We start from the raw sequence: 16302 nt of genomic DNA, 5'->3' as shown, positions 1-16302 counted from the left end.
AAGGCACTCGGAGCCTGCCTGGCCGCCCCGAAAGGCACTCGGAGCCTCCCCGGCCGCCCCGAAAGGCACTTGGAACCTCCACGGCCGCCCCGAAAGGCACTCGGAGCCTCCCCGGCTGCCCCAAAAGGCACTTGGAGCCTCCCCGGCCGCCCACAAAGGCACTCGGAGCCTTCGCCAGCCCCCCCGAAAGGCACTCGGAGATGGCCCGGCTACCCCGAAAGGCACTCGGAGGCGGCCCGGCCGCCCACAAAGGCACTCGGAGGAGGCCCGGCCGCCCCGAAAGGCACTCGGAGCCTCCCCGGCTGCCCACAAAGGCACTCGGAGCCTCCCCGGCCGCCCCGATGGCACTCAGAGGTGGCCCGGCCACCCCGAAAGGCACTCGGAGCCTCCCCGGCCGCCCCGAAAGGCACTAGGATGCGGCCCGGCCACCCCGAAAAGCACTCGGAGGCGGCCCGGCCTCCCCGAAAGGCACTCGGAGCCTCCCCAGCCGCCCCGAAAGGCACTCGGAGCCTCCCCGGCCGCCCCGAAAGGCACTCGGAGCCTTCCTGGCCGCCCCAAAAGGCACTCGGAGCCTCCCCGGCCGCCTCGAAAGGCACTCGCAGCCTTCACCGGCCCCCCCGAAAGGCACTCGGAGCTGGCCAGCCGCCCCCAAAGGCACTCGGAGCCTCCCCTGCCGCCCACAAAGGCACTCGGAGCCTTCGCCGGCCCCCCCCAAAGGCACTCGGAGCCTCCCCAGCCGCCCCGAAAGCCACTCGGAGGCGGTCGCGGCCACCCCGAAAGGCACTTGGAGCCGGCCCGGTTGCCCCGAAAGGCACTCGGAGCCTCCCCGGCCGCCCCGAAAGGCACTGGTAGGCAGACCGGCCGCCCCGAAAGGCACTCGGAGCCTGCCCGGCTGCCCCGAAAGGCACTCGGAGGCTCCCCGGCTGCCCCGAAAGGCACTCAGAGCCTCCCCGGCCTCCCCGAAAGGCACTCGGAGCCAGCCCGGCCGCCCCGAAAGCCACTCGGAGGCGGCCCCGGCCGCCCCGAAAGGCACTGGGAGGCGGCCCGGCCACTCCGAAAGGCACTCGGAGGCGGCCCGGCCACTCCGAAAGGCACTTGGAGCCGGCCTGGCCGCCCCGAAAGGCACTCGGAGGCGGCCCAGCCGCCCCAAAGGCACTCGGAGGAGGCCCGGCCGCCCCAAAGGCACTCGGAGCCTCCCCGGCCGCCCCGAAAGGCACTCGGAGCCTCCCCGGCCACCCCGAAAGGCACTCGGAGCCTCCCCGGCCACCCCGAAAGCCACTCGGAGCCTCCCCGGACGCCCCGAAAGGCACTCGGAGCCTCCCTGGCCACTCCGAAAGGCACTCGGAGCCTGCCCGACCTCCCACAAAGGCACTCGGAGCCTCCCCGGCCGCCACGAAAGGCACTCGGAGCCTGCCCGGACGCCCCGAAATGCACTCGGAGGCGGCCCGGCTGCCCCAAAAGGCACTCGGAGCCTCCCCGGCCTCCCCAAAAGGCACTCGGAGCCTCCCCAGCCGCCCCGAAAGGCACTCGGAGCCTGCCCGGCCACCCCGAAAGGCACTCGGAGCCTCCCTGGTTGCCCCGAAAGGCACTCGGAGCCTCCCCGGCCGCCCCGAAATGCACTCGGAGCCTGCCCGACCTCCCACAAAGGCACTCGGAGCCTCCCCGGCCGCCCCGAAAGGCACTCGGAGCCTGCCCGGCCGCCTCGAAAGGCACTCGGAGCCTCCCCGGCCGCCCCGAAAGGCACTCAGACGCGGCACGGCCGTCCCGAAAGGCAATTGGAGGCGGCCCGGCTGCCCCCAAAGGCACTCGGAGCCTCCCCGGCCGCCACGAAAGGCACTAGGATGCGGCCCGGCCACCCCGAAAAGCACTCGGAGGCAGCCCGGTCTCCCCGAAAGGCACTCGGAGCCTCCGCAGCCGCCCCAAAAGGCACTCGGAGAGGGGCCGACAACCCCCAAAGGCACTCAGAGCGTCCACGGCCCCCCGAAAGGCAATCGGAGCCTCCCAGGCCACCCCGAAAGGCACTCGGAGCCTCCCCGGCCGCCCCGATGGCACTAAGAGGTGGCCCGGCCACCCCAAAAGGCACTCGGAGCATCGCCGGCTGCACCGAAAGGCACTGGGAGGCGGTCTGGCAACCCCGAAAGGCACTCGGAGCCTCCCCGGCTGCCCCCAAAGGCACTCGGAGCCTTCCTAGCCGCCCCGAAAGGCACTCGGAGCCTCCCCGGCCTCCCCGAAAGGCACTCGGAGCCTCCCCGGCCGCCCCGAAAGGCACTCGGAGCCTCCCCGGCCGCCCCCAAAGGCACTCGGAGCCTCACCGGCCACCCCGAAAGGCACTCGGAGCCTCCCCGGCCTCCCCGAAAGGCACTCGGAGCCAGCCCGCTCCCCCCGAAAGGCACTCGGAGCCGGCCCGGTCCCCCCGAAAGGCACTCGGAGCCTCCCCCGACACCCCGAAAGGCACTCGGAGCCTGCCCAGCCACCCCGAAAGGCACTCGGAGGCGGCCCGGCCGCCACGAAAGGCACTCGGAGGCGGCCCGGCCGCCACGAAAGGCACTCGGAGCCTCTCCGACCACCACGAAAGGCACTCGGAGCCTCCCCGGCCGCCCTGAAAGGCACTCGGAGGTGGTCTGGCCACCCCGAAAGACACTCGGAGCCTCACCGGAGGCCCCCAAAGGCACTCGGAGCCTCCACGACCACCCCCAAAGGCACTCGGAGCCTCGCCGGCCGCCCCAAAAGGCACTCGGAGCCTCCCCGGCCACCCCCAAAGGCACTCGGAGCCTCCCCGGCTGCCCCGAAAGGCACTCGGAGCCTCCCCGGCCGCCCCGAAAGGCACTCGGAGGCGGCCCGGCCGCCTCCAAAGGCACTCGGAGCCTGACCGACCGCCCCGAAAGGCACTCGGAGCCTCGCCGGCTGCACCGAAAGGCACTGGGAGGCGGTCTGGCAACCCCGAAAGGCACTCGGAGCCTGCCCGGCCGCCCCAAAAGGCACTCGGAGTCTCCCCGGCTGCCCACAAAGGCACTCGGAGCCTCCCCGGCCGCCCCGAAAGGCACTCGGAGCCTGCCCGGCCGCCTCGAAAGGCACTCGGAGCCTCCCCGGCCACCCCGAAAGGCACTCAGACGCGGCACGGCCGTCCCGAAAGGCAATTGGAGGCGGCCCGGCTGCCCCCAAAGGCACTCGGAGCCTCCCCGGCCGCCACGAAAGGCACTAGGATGCGGCCCGGCCACCCCGAAAAGCACTCGGAGGCAGCCCGGTCTCCCCGAAAGGCACTCGGAGCCTCCGCAGCCGCCCCAAAAGGCACTCGGAGAGGGGCCGACAACCCCCAAAGGCACTCAGAGCGTCCACGGCCCCCCGAAAGGCAATCGGAGCCTCCCCGGCCACCCCGAAAGGCACTCGGAGCCTCCCCGGCCGCCCCGATGGCACTCAGAGGTGGCCCGGCCACCCCAAAAGGCACTCGGAGCCTCGCCGGCTGCACCGAAAGGCACTGGGAGGCGGTCTGGCAACCCCGAAAGGCACTCGGAGCCTCCCCGGCCGCCCCGAAAGGCACTCGGAGCCTTCCTAGCCGCCCCAAAAGGCACTCGGAGCCTCCCCGGCCTCCCCGAAAGGCACTCGGAGCCTCCCCGGCCTCCCCGAAAGGCACTCGGAGGCGACCCGGCCGCCCCGAAAGGCACTCGGAGCCTCACCGGCCACCCCGAAAGGCACTCGGAGCCTCCCCGGCCTCCCCGAAAGGCACTCGGAGCCGGCCCGCTCCCCCCGAAAGGCACTCGGAGCCGGCCCGGTCCCCCCGAAAGGCACTCGGAGCCTCCCCCGACACCCCGAAAGGCACTCGGAGCCTGCCCAGCCACCCCGAAAGGCACTCGGAGGCGGCCCGGCCGCCACGAAAGGCACTCGGAGGCGGCCCGGCCGCCACGAAAGGCACTCGGAGCCTCTCCGACCACCACGAAAGGCACTCGGAGCCTCCCCGGCCGCCCTGAAAGGCACTCGGAGGTGGTCTGGCCACCCCGAAAGACACTCGGAGCCTCACCGGAGGCCCCCAAAGGCACTCGGAGCCTCCACGACCACCCCCAAAGGCACTCGGAGCCTCGCCGGCCGCCCCAAAAGGCACTCGGAGCCTCCCCGGCCACCCCCAAAGGCACTCGGAGCCTCCCCGGCTGCCCCGAAAGGCACTCGGAGCCTCCCCGGCCGCCCCGAAAGGCACTCGGAGGCGGCCCGGCCGCCTCCAAAGGCACTCGGAGCCTGACCGACCGCCCCGAAAGGCACTCGGAGCCTCGCCGGCTGCACCGAAAGGCACTGGGAGGCGGTCTGGCAACCCCGAAAGGCACTCGGAGCCTGCCCGGCCGCCCACAAAGGCACTCGGAGTTCCCCGACCGCCCCGAAAGGCACTCGGAGCCTGCCCGGCCGCCCACAAAGGCACTCGGAGCCTCCCCGGCCGCCTCCAAAGGTACGCGGAGGCGGCCCGGCCACCCCGAAAGGCACTCGGAACCTTCCTAGCCGCCCCGAAAGGCACTCGGAGTCTCCCCGGCTGCCCACAAAGGCACTCGGAGCCTTGGCCGGCCACCCCGAAAGGCACTCGGAGCCTGCCCGGCCGCCCACAAAGGCACTCTGAGGCGGCCCCGACCGCCCCGAAAGGCACTCGGAGGCGGCCCGGACACCCCGAAAGGCACTCGGAGCCTGCCCGGCTGCCCCAAAAGGCACTTGGAACCTCCACGGCCGCCCCGAAAGGCACTCGGAGCCTCCCCGGCTGCCCCAAAAGGCACTTGGAGCCTCCCCGGCCGCCCACAAAGGCACTCGGAGCCTTCGCCAGCCCCCCCGAAAGGCACTCGGAGATGGCCCGGCTACCCCGAAAGGCACTCGGAGGCGGCCCCGGCCGCCCCAAAGGCACTCGGAGGAGGCCCGGCCGCCCCGAAAGGCACTCGGAGCCTCCCCGGCTGCCCACAAAGGCACTCGGAGCCTCCCCGGCCGCCCCGATGGCACTCAGAGGTGGCCCGGCCGCCCCAAAAGGCACTCGGAGCCTCCCCGGCCGCCCCGAAAGGCACTAGGATGCGGCCCGGCCACCCCGAAAAGCACTCGGAGGCGGCCCGGCCTCCCCGAAAGGCACTCGGAGCCTCCCCAGCCGCCCCGAAAGGCACTCGGAGCCTTCCTGGCCGCCCCAAAAGGCACTCGGAGCCTCCCCGGCCGCCTCGAAAGGCACTCGCAGCCTTCACCGGCCCCCCCGAAAGGCACTCGGAGCTGGCCAGCCGCCCCCAAAGGCACTCGGAGCCTCCCCTGCCACCCACAAAGGCACTCGGAGCCTTCGCCGGCCCCCCCCAAAGGCACTCGGAGCCTCCCCGGCCGCCCCGAAAGCCACTCGGAGGCGGCCGCGGCCACCCCGAAAGGCACTTGGAGCCGGCCCGGTTGCCCCGAAAGGCACTCGGAGCCTCCCCGGCCGCCCCGAAAGGCACTGGTAGGCAGACCGGCCGCCCCGAAAGGCACTCGGAGCCTGCCCGGCTGCCCCGAAAGGCACTCGGAGGCTCCCCGGCTGCCCCGAAAGGCACTCAGAGCCTCCCCGGCCTCCCCGAAAGGCACTCGGAGCCAGCCCGGCCGCCCCGAAAGCCACTCGGAGGCGGCCCCGGCCGCCCCGAAAGGCACTGGGAGGCGGCCCGGCCACTCCGAAAGGCACTCGGAGGCGGCCCGGCCACTCCGAAAGGCACTTGGAGCCGGCCTGGCCGCCCCGAAAGGCACTAGGAGCGGGCCCAGCCGCCCCAAAAGGCACTCGGAGGCGGCCCGGCTGCCCCGAAAGGCACTCAGACGCGGCACGGCCGTCCCGAAAGGCAATTGGAGGCGGCCCGGCTGCCCCCAAAGGCACTCGGAGCCTCCCCGGCCGCCACGAAAGGCACTAGGATGCGGCCCGGCCACCCCGAAAAGCACTCGGAGGCAGCCCGGTCTCCCCGAAAGGCACTCGGAGCCTCCGCAGCCGCCCCAAAAGGCACTCGGAGAGGGGCCGACAACCCCCAAAGGCACTCAGAGCGTCCACGGCCCCCCGAAAGGCAATCGGAGCCTCCCCGGCTGCCCCGAAAGGCACTCGGAGCCTCCCCGGCCGCCCCGATGGCACTCAGAGGTGTCCCGGCCACCCCAAAAGGCACTCGGAGCCTCCCCGGCCGCCCCGAAAGGCACTAGGATGCGGCCCGGCCACCCCAAAAAGCACTCAGAGGCGGCCCGGCCTCCCCGAAAGGCACTCGGAGCCTCCCCGGCCGCCCCGAAAGGCACTCGGAGTTCCCCGGCCGCCCCGAAAGGCACTCGGAGCCTTCCTAGCCGCCCCGAAAGGCACTCGGAGCCTCCCCGGCCACCCCGAAAGGCACTCGGAGCCTCCCCGGCCACCCCGAAAGGCACTCGGAGCCTTCCTAGCCGCCCCAAAAGGCACTCGGAGCCTGCCCGGCTGCCCCCAAAGGCACTCGGAGCCTCACCGGATGCCCCGAAAGGCACTCGGAGCCTCCCCGGCCGCCCCGAAAGGCACTCGGAGCCTCCCCGGCCTCCCCGAAAGCCACTCGGAGCCGGCCCGCTCCCCCCGAAAGGCACTCGGAGCCGGCCCGGTCCCCCCGAAAGGCACTCGGAGCCTCCCCCGACACCCCGAAAGGCACTCGGAGCCTGCCCAGCCACCCCGAAAGGCACTCGGAGGCGGCCTGGCCGCTACGAAAGGCACTCGGAGGCGGCCCGGCCGCCCCCAAAGGCACTCGGAGCCTCTCCGACCGCCCCGAAAGGCACTCGGAGCCTGCCCGGACGCCCCAAAAGGCACTCGGAGGCGGTCTGGCCACCCCGAAAGGCACTCGGAGCCTCGCCGGAGGCCCCCAAAGGCACTCGGAGCCTCCACGGCCACCCCCAAAGGCACTCGGAGCCTCCCCGGCCACCCCCAAAGGCACTCGGAGCCTCCCCGGCTGCCCCGAAAGGCACTCGGAGCCTCCCCGGCCGCCCCGAAAGGCACTCGGAGGCGGCCCGGCCGCCTCCAAAGGCACTCGGAGCCTGACCGACCGCCCCGAAAGGCACTCGGAGCCTCGCCGGCTGCACCGAAAGGCACTGGGAGGCAGTCTGGCAACCCCGAAAGGCACTCGGAGCCTGCCCGGCCGCCCACAAAGGCACTCGGAGTTCCCCGACCGCCCCGAAAGGCACTCGGAGCCTCCACGACCACCCACAAAGGCACTCGGAGCCTCCCCGGCTGCCTCCAAAGGTACTCGGAGGCGGCCCAGAAACCCCGAAAGGCACTCGGAACCTTCCTAGCCGCCCTCCCACAAAGGCACTCGGAGCCTCCCCGGCTGCCCACAAAGGCACTCGGAGCCTTGGCCGGCCACCCCGAAAGGCACTCGGAGCCTGCCCGGCCGCCCACAAAGGCACTCTGAGGCGGCCCGGACACCCCGAAAGGCACTCGGAGCCTGCCTGGCCACCCCGAAAGGCACTCGGAGCCTCCCCGGCTGCCCCAAAAGGCACTTGGAGCCTCCCCGGCCGCCCACAAAGGCACTCGGAGCCTTCGCCAGCCCCCCCGAAAGGCACTCGGAGATGGCCCGGCTACCCCGAAAGGCACTCGGAGGCGGCCCCGGCCGCCCCGAAAGGCACTCGGAGGAGGCCCGGCCGCCCCAAAAGGCACTCGGAGCCTCCCCGGCCACCCCGAAAGGCACTCGGAGCCTCCCCGGCCGCCCCGAAAGGCACTCGGAGGCGGCCCGGCCACCCCGAAAAGCACTCGGAGGCGGCCTGGCCGCCCCGAAAGGCACTCGGAGCCTCCCCGGCTGCACCGAAAGGCACTGGGAGGCGGTCTGGCAACCCCGAAAGGCACTCGGAGCCTGCCCGGCCGCCCACAAAGGCACTCGGAGTTCCCCGACCGCCCCGAAAGGCACTCGGAGCCTGCCCGGCCGCCCACAAAGGCACTCGGAGCCTCCCCGGCCGCCTCCAAAGGTACGCGGAGGCGGCCCGGCCACCCCGAAAGGCACTCGGAACCTTCCTAGCCGCCCCAAAAGGCACTCGGAGTCTCCCCGGCTGCCCACAAAGGCACTCGGAGCCTTGGCCGGCCACCCCGAAAGGCACTCGGAGCCTGCCCGGCCGCCCACAAAGGCACTCTGAGGCGGCCCCGACCGCCCCGAAAGGCACTCGGAGGCGGCCCGGACACCCCGAAAGGCACTCGGAGCCTGCCTGGCCACCCCGAAAGGCACTCGGAGCCTCCCCGGCCGCCCCGAAAGGCACTTGGAACCTCCACGGCCGCCCCGAAAGGCACTCGGAGCCTCCCCGGCTGCCCCAAAAGGCACTTGGAGCCTCCCCGGCCGCCCACAAAGGCACTCGGAGCCTTCGCCAGCCCCCCCGAAAGGCACTCGGAGATGGCCCGGCTACCCCGAAAGGCACTCGGAGGCGGCCCCGGCCGCCCCGAAAGGCACTCGGAGGAGGCCCGGCCGCCCCGAAAGGCACTCGGAGCCTCCCCGGCTGCCCACAAAGGCACTCGGAGCCTCCTCGGCCGCCCCGAAAGGCACTAGGATGCGGCCCGGCCACCCCGAAAAGCACTCGGAGGCGGCCCGGCCTCCCCGAAAGGCACTCGGAGCCTCCCCAGCCGCCCCAAAAGGCACTCGGAGCCTCCCCGGCCGCCCCGAAAGGCACTCGGAGCCTTCCTGGCCGCCCCAAAAGGCACTCGGAGCCTCCCCGGCCGCCTCGAAAGGCACTCGCAGCCTTCACCGGCCCCCCCGAAAGGCACTCGGAGCTGGCCAGCCGCCCCCAAAGGCACTCGGAGCCTCCCCTGCCACCCACAAAGGCACTCGGAGCCTTCGCCGGCCCCCCCCAAAGGCACTCGGAGCCTCCCCGGCCGCCCCGAAAGCCACTCGGAGGCGGCCGCGGCCACCCCGAAAGGCACTTGGAGCCGGCCCGGTTGCCCCGAAAGGCACTCGGAGCCTCCCCGGCCGCCCCGAAAGGCACTGGTAGGCAGACCGGCCGCCCCGAAAGGCACTCGGAGCCTGCCCGGCTGCCCCGAAAGGCACTCGGAGGCTCCCCGGCCCCCCCAAAAGGCACTCAGAGCCTCCCCGGCCTCCCCGAAAGGCACTCGGAGCCAGCCCGGCCGCCCCGAAAGCCACTCGGAGGCGGCCCCGGCCGCCCCGAAAGGCACTGGGAGGCGGCCCGGCCACTCCGAAAGGCACTCGGAGGCGGCCCGGCCACTCCGAAAGGCACTTGGAGCCGGCCTGGCCGCCCCGAAAGGCACTCGGAGCCTCCCCGACCTCCCACAAATGCACTCGGAGCCTCCCCGGCCGCCCCGAAAGGCACTCGGAGCCTGCCCGGCCGCCTCGAAAGGCACTCGGAGCCTCCCCGGCCGCCCCGAAAGGCACTCAGACGCGGCACGGCCGTCCCGAAAGGCAATTGGAGGCGGCCCGGCTGCCCCCAAAGGCACTCGGAGCCTCCCCGGCCGCCACGAAAGGCACTAGGATGCGGCCCGGCCACCCCGAAAAGCACTCGGAGGCAGCCCGGTCTCCCCGAAAGGCACTCGGAGCCTCCGCAGCCGCCCCAAAAGGCACTCGGAGAGGGGCCGGCAACCCCCAAAGGCACTCAGAGCGTCCACGGCCCCCCGAAAGGCAATCGGAGCCTCCCCGGCCACCCCGAAAGGCACTCGGAGCCTCCCCGGCCGCCCCAAAAGGCACTCGGAGAGGGGCCGGCCACCCCCAAAGGCACTCAGAGCGTCCACGGCCCCCCGAAAGGCAATCGGAGCCTCCCCGGCCACCCCGAAAGGCACTCGGAGCCTCCCCGGCCGCCCCGATGGCACTCAGAGGTGTCCCGGCCACCCCAAAAGGCACTCGGAGCCTCCCCGGCCGCCCCGAAAGGCACTAGGATGCGGCCCGGCCACCCCGAAAAGCACTCAGAGGCGGCCCGGCCTCCCCGAAAGGCACTCGGAGCCTCCGCAGCCGCCCCGAAAGGCACTCGGAGTTCCCCGGCCGCCCCGAAAGGCACTCGGAGCCTTCCTAGCCGCCCCGAAAGGCAATCGGAGCCTCCCCGGCCACCCCGAAAGGCACTCGGAGCCTCCCCGGCCGCCCACAAAGGCACTCGGAGCCTTCCTAGCCGCCCCAAAAGGCACTCGGAGCCTGCCCGGCTGCCCCCAAAGGCACTCGGAGCCTCACCGGATGCCCCGAAAGGCACTCGGAGCCTCCCCGGCCGCCCCGAAAGGCTCTCGGAGCCTCCCCGGCCTCCCCGAAAGGCACTTGGAGGTGGCCCGGCTGCCCAAAAAAGCACTCGGAGGCGGCCCAGCTGCCCCGAAAGACACTCGGAGCCTCCCCGGCCACCCTGAAAGGCACTTGGAACCTCCCCGGCCGCCCCGAAAGGCACTCGGAGGCTCCCCGACGTCTCACAAAGGCACTCGGAGCCTCCCCGGCCGCCCACAAAGGCACTCACAGACTCCCCGGTTGCCCTGAAAGGCTCTCGGAGCCTGCCCGGCCGCCCCGAAAGGCACTCGGAGCCTCCCCGGCCGCCCCGAAAGGCACTCGGAGCCTCCCCGGACACCCCGAAAGGCACTCGGAGCCTCCCCGGCCACCCCGAAAGCCACTCGGAGCCTCCCCGGCCGCCCCGAAAGGCACTCGGAGCCTCCCTGGCCACTCCGAAAGGCACTCGGAGCCTGCCCGACCTCCCACAAAGGCACTCGGAGCCTCCCCGGCCGCCACGAAAGGCACTCGGAGCCTGCCCGGACGCCCCGAAATGCACTCGGAGCCTCCCGGGCCGCCCCAAAAGGCACTCGGAGCCTCCCCGGCCTCCTCAAAAGGCACTCGGAGCCTCCCCAGCCGCCCCGAAAGGCACTCGGAGCGGGCCCGGCCGCCCCAAAAGGCACTTGGAGTCTGCACGGACGCCCCAAAAGGCACTCGGAGCCTGCCCGGCCGCCCCGAAAGGCACTCGGAGCCTCCCCGGCCGCCCCGAAAGGCACTCGGAGCCTGCCCGACCGCCCCGAAATGCACTCGGAGCCTGCCCGACCTCCCACAAAGGCACTCGGAGCCTCCCCGGCCGCCCCGAAAGACACTCAGACGCGGCCCGGCCACCCCGAAAGGCACTCGGAGCCTGCCCGGCCGCCTCGAAAGGCACTCGGAGACTCCCCGGCCGCCCCAAAAGGCACTCGGAGCCTCCCCGGCCTCCCCGAAAGGCACTTGGAGCCTCACCGGCCGCCCACAAAGGCACTCGGAGCCTGCCCGGCCACCCCCAAAGGCACTCGGAGCCTCGCCGGCCACCCCGAAAGGCACTCGGAGCCTCCCCAGATGCCCCGAAAGGCACTCGAAGCCTCCCCGGACGCCCCGAAAGGCACTCGGAGCCTCCCCGGCTGCACCGAAAGGCACTTGGAGCCTCCCCGGATGCCCCAAAAGGCACTCGGAGAGGGGCCGGCAACCCCCAAAGGCACTCAGAGCGTCCACGGCCCCCCGAAAGGCACTCGGAGCCTCCCCGGCCGCCCCCAAGGGCACTCGGAACCTCCCCGGCCTCCCCGAAAGGCATTCAGAGCCTCCCCGAATGCCCTGATAGGCACTCGGAACCTCCCAGGCTGCCACGAAAGGCACTCGGAGCCTCCCCAGTCGCACCGAAAGGCACTCGGAGCCTGCCCGGACGCCCCCAAAAGCACTCGGAGGCGGCCCGGCCGCCCACAAAGGCACTCGGAGGCGGCTTGGCCACCCTGAAAGGCACTCGGAGCCTCCCCGGCCGCCCCGAAAGCCACTCGGAGGCGGCCGCGGCCACTCCGAAAGGCACTTGGAGCCGGCCCGGTTGCCCCGAAAGGCACTCGGAGCCTCCCCGGCCGCCCCGAAAGGCACTGGTAGGCAGACCGGCCGCCCCGAAAGGCACTCGGAGATGGCCCGGCTGCCCCGAAAGGCACTCGGAGGCTCCCCGGCCCCCCCAAAAGGCACTCGGAGCCTTCGCCGGCCCCCCCGAAAGGCACTCGGAGCCAGCCCGGCCGCCCCGAAAGCCACTCGGAGGCGGCCCCGGCCGCCCCGAAAGGCACTGGGAGGCGGCCCGGCCACTCCGAAAGGCACTCGGAGGCGGCCCGGCTGCCCCGAAAGGCACTTGGAGCCGGCCCGGCCGCCCCAAAAGGCACTCGGAGGCGGCCCGGCCACCCCAAAAGGCACTCGGAGCCTCCCCGACCTCCCACAAATGCACTCGGAGGCGGCCCGGTCGCCCCGAAAGGCACTCGGAGCCTCCACTGCCACTCAAAAAGGCACTCGGAGCCAGCGCGGCCTCCTCGAAAGGCACTCGGAGCCTCCCCGGCCACCCCGAAAGGCTCTCGGAGCCTCCCCGGCCTCCCCGAAAGGCACTTGGAGGTGGCCCGGCTGCCCAAAAAAGCACTCGGAGGCGGCCCAGCTTCCCCGAAAGACACTCGGAGCCTCCCCGGCCACCCTGAAAGGCACTTGGAACCTCCCCGGCCGCCCCGAAAGGCACTCGGAGGCTCCCCGACGTCTCACAAAGGCACTCGGAGGCGGCCCGGCCGACCCAAAAGGCACTCACAGCCTCCCCGGTTGCCCTGAAAGGCTCTCGGAGCCTGCCCGGCCGCCCCGAAAGGCACTCGGAGCCTCCCCGGCCGCCCCGAAAGGCACTCGGAGCCTCCCCGGCCGCCCCGAAAGGCACTCGGAGCCTCCCCGGCCGCCCACAAAGACACTCGGAGCCTCCCTGGCCACTCCGAAAGGCACTCGGAGCCTGCCCGACCTCCCACAAAGGCACTCGGAGCCTCCCCGGCCTCCCCGAAAGGCACTCGGAGCGGGCCCGGCCGCCCCAAAAGGCACTTGGAGTCTGCACGGACGCCCCGAAATGCACTCGGAGCCTGCCCGACCTCCCACAAAGGCACTCGGAGCCTCCCCGGCCACCCCGAAAGGCACTCAGACGCGGCCCGGCCACCCCGAAAGGCACTCGGAGCCTGCCCGGCCGCCTCGAAAGGCACTCGGAGACTCCCCGGCCGCCCCAAAAGGCACTCGGAGCCTCCCCGGCCTCCCCGAAAGGCACTTGGAGCCTCCCCAGCCGCCCACAAAGGCACTCGGAGCCTGCCCGGCCGCCCCCAAAGGCACTCAGAGCGTCGCCGGCCCCCCGAAAGGCACTCGGAGCCTCCCCAGATGCCCCGAAAGGCACTTGGAGCCTCCCCGGCCGCCCCCAAGGGCACTCGGAGGCAGCCCGGCCACCCCGAAAGGCACTCGGAGCCTCCCCGGCCACCCCGAAAGGCACTCGGAGCCTCCCCGGCCGCCCCGAAAGGCACTCAGAGCCTCCCCGGATGCCCCGAAAGGCACTCGGAGCCTCCCCGGCTGCACCGAAAGGCACTTGGAGCCTCCCCGGACGCCCCAAAAGGCACTCGGAGAGGGGCCGGCAACCCCCAAAGGCACTCAGAGCGTCCACGGCCCCCCGAAAGGCACTCGGAGCCTCCCCGGCCGCCCCCAAGGGCACTCGGAACCTCCCCGGCCGCCCCAAAAGGCACTCGGAGCCTCCCCAGCCTCCCCGAAAGGCACTCAGAGCCTCCCCGGATGCCCTGATAGGCACTCGGAACCTCCCAGGCCGCCACGAAAGGCACTCGGAGCCTCCCCAGTCGCACCGAAAGGCACTCGGAGCCTGCCCGGACGCCCACAAAGGCACTCGGAGGCGGCCCGGCCGCCCACCAAGGCACTCGGAGGTGGCTCGGCCACCCTGAAAGGCACTCGGAGCCTCCGCGGACGCCCCGAAAGGCACTCGGAGTCGGTCCGGCCACCCATAAAGGCACTCAGAGCCTCCCCGGCCTCCCCGAAAGGCACTCGGAGCCTCCCCGGTCGCTCATAAAGGCACTCGGAGGTGGCCCAGCCGCACCGAAAGGCACTCGGAGCCTCGCAGGCCGCTCAAAAAGGCATTCAGAGCCTACCCGGTCGCCCCGAAAGGCACTCGGAGGCGGCCCGGCCGCCCACAAAGGCACTCGGAGGCGGCCCCGGCTGCCCCGAAAGGCACTCGGAGGAGGCCCGGCCGCCCTGAAAGGCACTCGGAGCCTCCCCGGCCACCCCGAAAGGCACTCGGAGCCTCCCCGGCCGCCCCGATGGCACTCAGAGGTGGGCCGGCCACCCCAAAAGGCACTCGGAGCCTCCCCGGCCGCCACGAAAGGCACTAGGATGCGGCCCGGCCACCCCGAAAAGCACTCGGAGGCAGCCCGGTCTCCCCGAAAGGCACTCGGAGCCTCCGCAGCCGCCCCGAAAGGCACTCAGAGTTCCCCGGCCGCCCCAAAAGGCACTCGGAGCCTTCCTAGCCGCCCCGAAAGGCACTCGGAGCCTCCCCGGCCACCCCGAAAGGCACTCGGAGCCTCGCCGGCCGCCCCCAAAGGCACTCGGAGCCTCCCCGGCCACCCCCAAAGGCACTCGGAGCCTCCCCGGCCGCCCACAAAGGCACTCGGAGCCTTCCTAGCCGCCCCAAAAGGCACTCGGAGCCTGCCCGGCTGCCCCCAAAGGCACTCGGAGCCTGACCGACCGCCCCGAAAGGCACTCGGAGCCTCCCCGGCCGCCCCGAAAGGCACTCGGAGCCTTCCTAGCCGCCCCAAAAGGCACTCGGAGCCTACCCGGCCTCCCCGAAAGGCACTCGGAGCCTCCCTGGCCACCCCCAAAGGCACTCGGAGCCTCGCCGGCCGCCCCCAAAGGCACTCGGAGCCTCCCCGGCCACCCCCAAAGGCACTCGGAGCCTCCCCGGCTGCCCCGAAAGGCACTCGGAGCCTCCCCGGCCTCCCCGAAAGGCACTTGGAGGCGGCCCGGCCGCCCCGAAAGGCACTCGGAGCCTGACCGACCGCCCCGAAAGGCACTCGGAGCCTCGCCGGCTGCACCGAAAGGCACTGGGAGGCGGTCTGGCAACCCCGAAAGGCACTCGGAGCCTCCCCGGCCGCCCCGAAAGGCACTCGGAGCCTTCCTAGCCGCCCCAAAAGGCACTCGGAGCCTACCCGGCCTCCCCGAAAGGCACTCGGAGCCTCACCGGCCACCCCGAAAGGCACTCGGAGCCTCCCCGGCCTCCCCGAAAGGCACTCGGAGCCGGCCCGCTCCCCCCGAAAGGCACTCGGAGCCGGCCCGGTCCCCCCGAAAGGCACTCGGAGCCTCCCCCGACACCCCGAAAGGCACTCGGAGCCTGCCCAGCCACCCCGAAAGGCACTCGGAGGCGGCCCGGCCGCCACGAAAGGCACTCGGAGGCGGCCCGGCCGCCACGAAAGGCACTCGGAGCCTCTCCGACCACCACGAAAGGCACTCGGAGCCTCCCCGGCCGCCCTGAAAGGCACTCGGAGGTGGTCTGGCCACCCCGAAAGACACTCGGAGCCTCACCGGAGGCCCCCAAAGGCACTCGGAGCCTCCACGACCACCCCCAAAGGCACTCGGAGCCTCGCCGGCCGCCCCAAAAGGCACTCGGAGCCTCCCCGGCCACCCCCAAAGGCACTCGGAGCCTCCCCGGCTGCCCCGAAAGGCACTCGGAGCCTCCCCGGCCGCCCCGAAAGGCACTCGGAGGCGGCCCGGCCGCCTCCAAAGGCACTCGGAGCCTGACCGACCGCCCCGAAAGGCACTCGGAGCCTCGCCGGCTGCACCGAAAGGCACTGGGAGGCGGTCTGGCAACCCCGAAAGGCACTCGGAGCCTGCCCGGCCGCCCACAAAGGCACTCGGAGCCTCCCCGGCCGCCTCCAAAGGTACGCGGAGGCGGCCCGGCCACCCCGAAAGGCACTCGGAACCTTCCTAGCCGCCCCAAAAGGCACTCGGAGTCTCCCCGGCTGCCCACAAAGGCACTCGGAGCCTTGGCCGGCCACCCCGAAAGGCACTCGGAGCCTGCCCGGCCGCCCACAAAGGCACTCTGAGGCGGCCCCGACCGCCCCGAAAGGCACTCGGAGGCGGCCCGGACACCCCGAAAGGCACTCGGAGCCTGCCTGGCCGCCCCGAAAGGCACTCGGAGCCTCCCCGGCCGCCCCGAAAGGCACTTGGAACCTCCACGGCCGCCCCGAAAGGCACTCGGAGCCTCCCCGGCTGCCCCAAAAGGCACTTGGAGCCTCCCCGGCCGCCCACAAAGGCACTCGGAGCCTTCGCCAGCCCCCCCGAAAGGCACTCGGAGATGGCCCGGCTACCCCGAAAGGCACTCGGAGGCGGCCCGGCCGCCCACAAAGGCACTCGGAGGAGGCCCGGCCGCCCCGAAAGGCACTCGGAGCCTCCCCGGCTGCCCACAAAGGCACTCGGAGCCTCCCCGGCCGCCCCGATGGCACTCAGAGGTGGCCCGGCCACCCCGAAAGGCACTCGGAGCCTCCCCGGCCGCCCCGAAAGGCACTAGGATGCGGCCCGGCCACCCCGAAAAGCACTCGGAGGCGGCCCGGCCTCCCCGAAAGGCACTCGGAGCCTCCCC

The sequence above is a fragment of the Struthio camelus genome, chromosome 24, assembly GCF_040807025.1.
Source record: "Struthio camelus isolate bStrCam1 chromosome 24, bStrCam1.hap1, whole genome shotgun sequence".
Taxonomy (NCBI): Eukaryota; Metazoa; Chordata; class Aves; order Struthioniformes; family Struthionidae; genus Struthio; species Struthio camelus.
Note: the sequence above shows the minus strand (reverse complement) of the source record.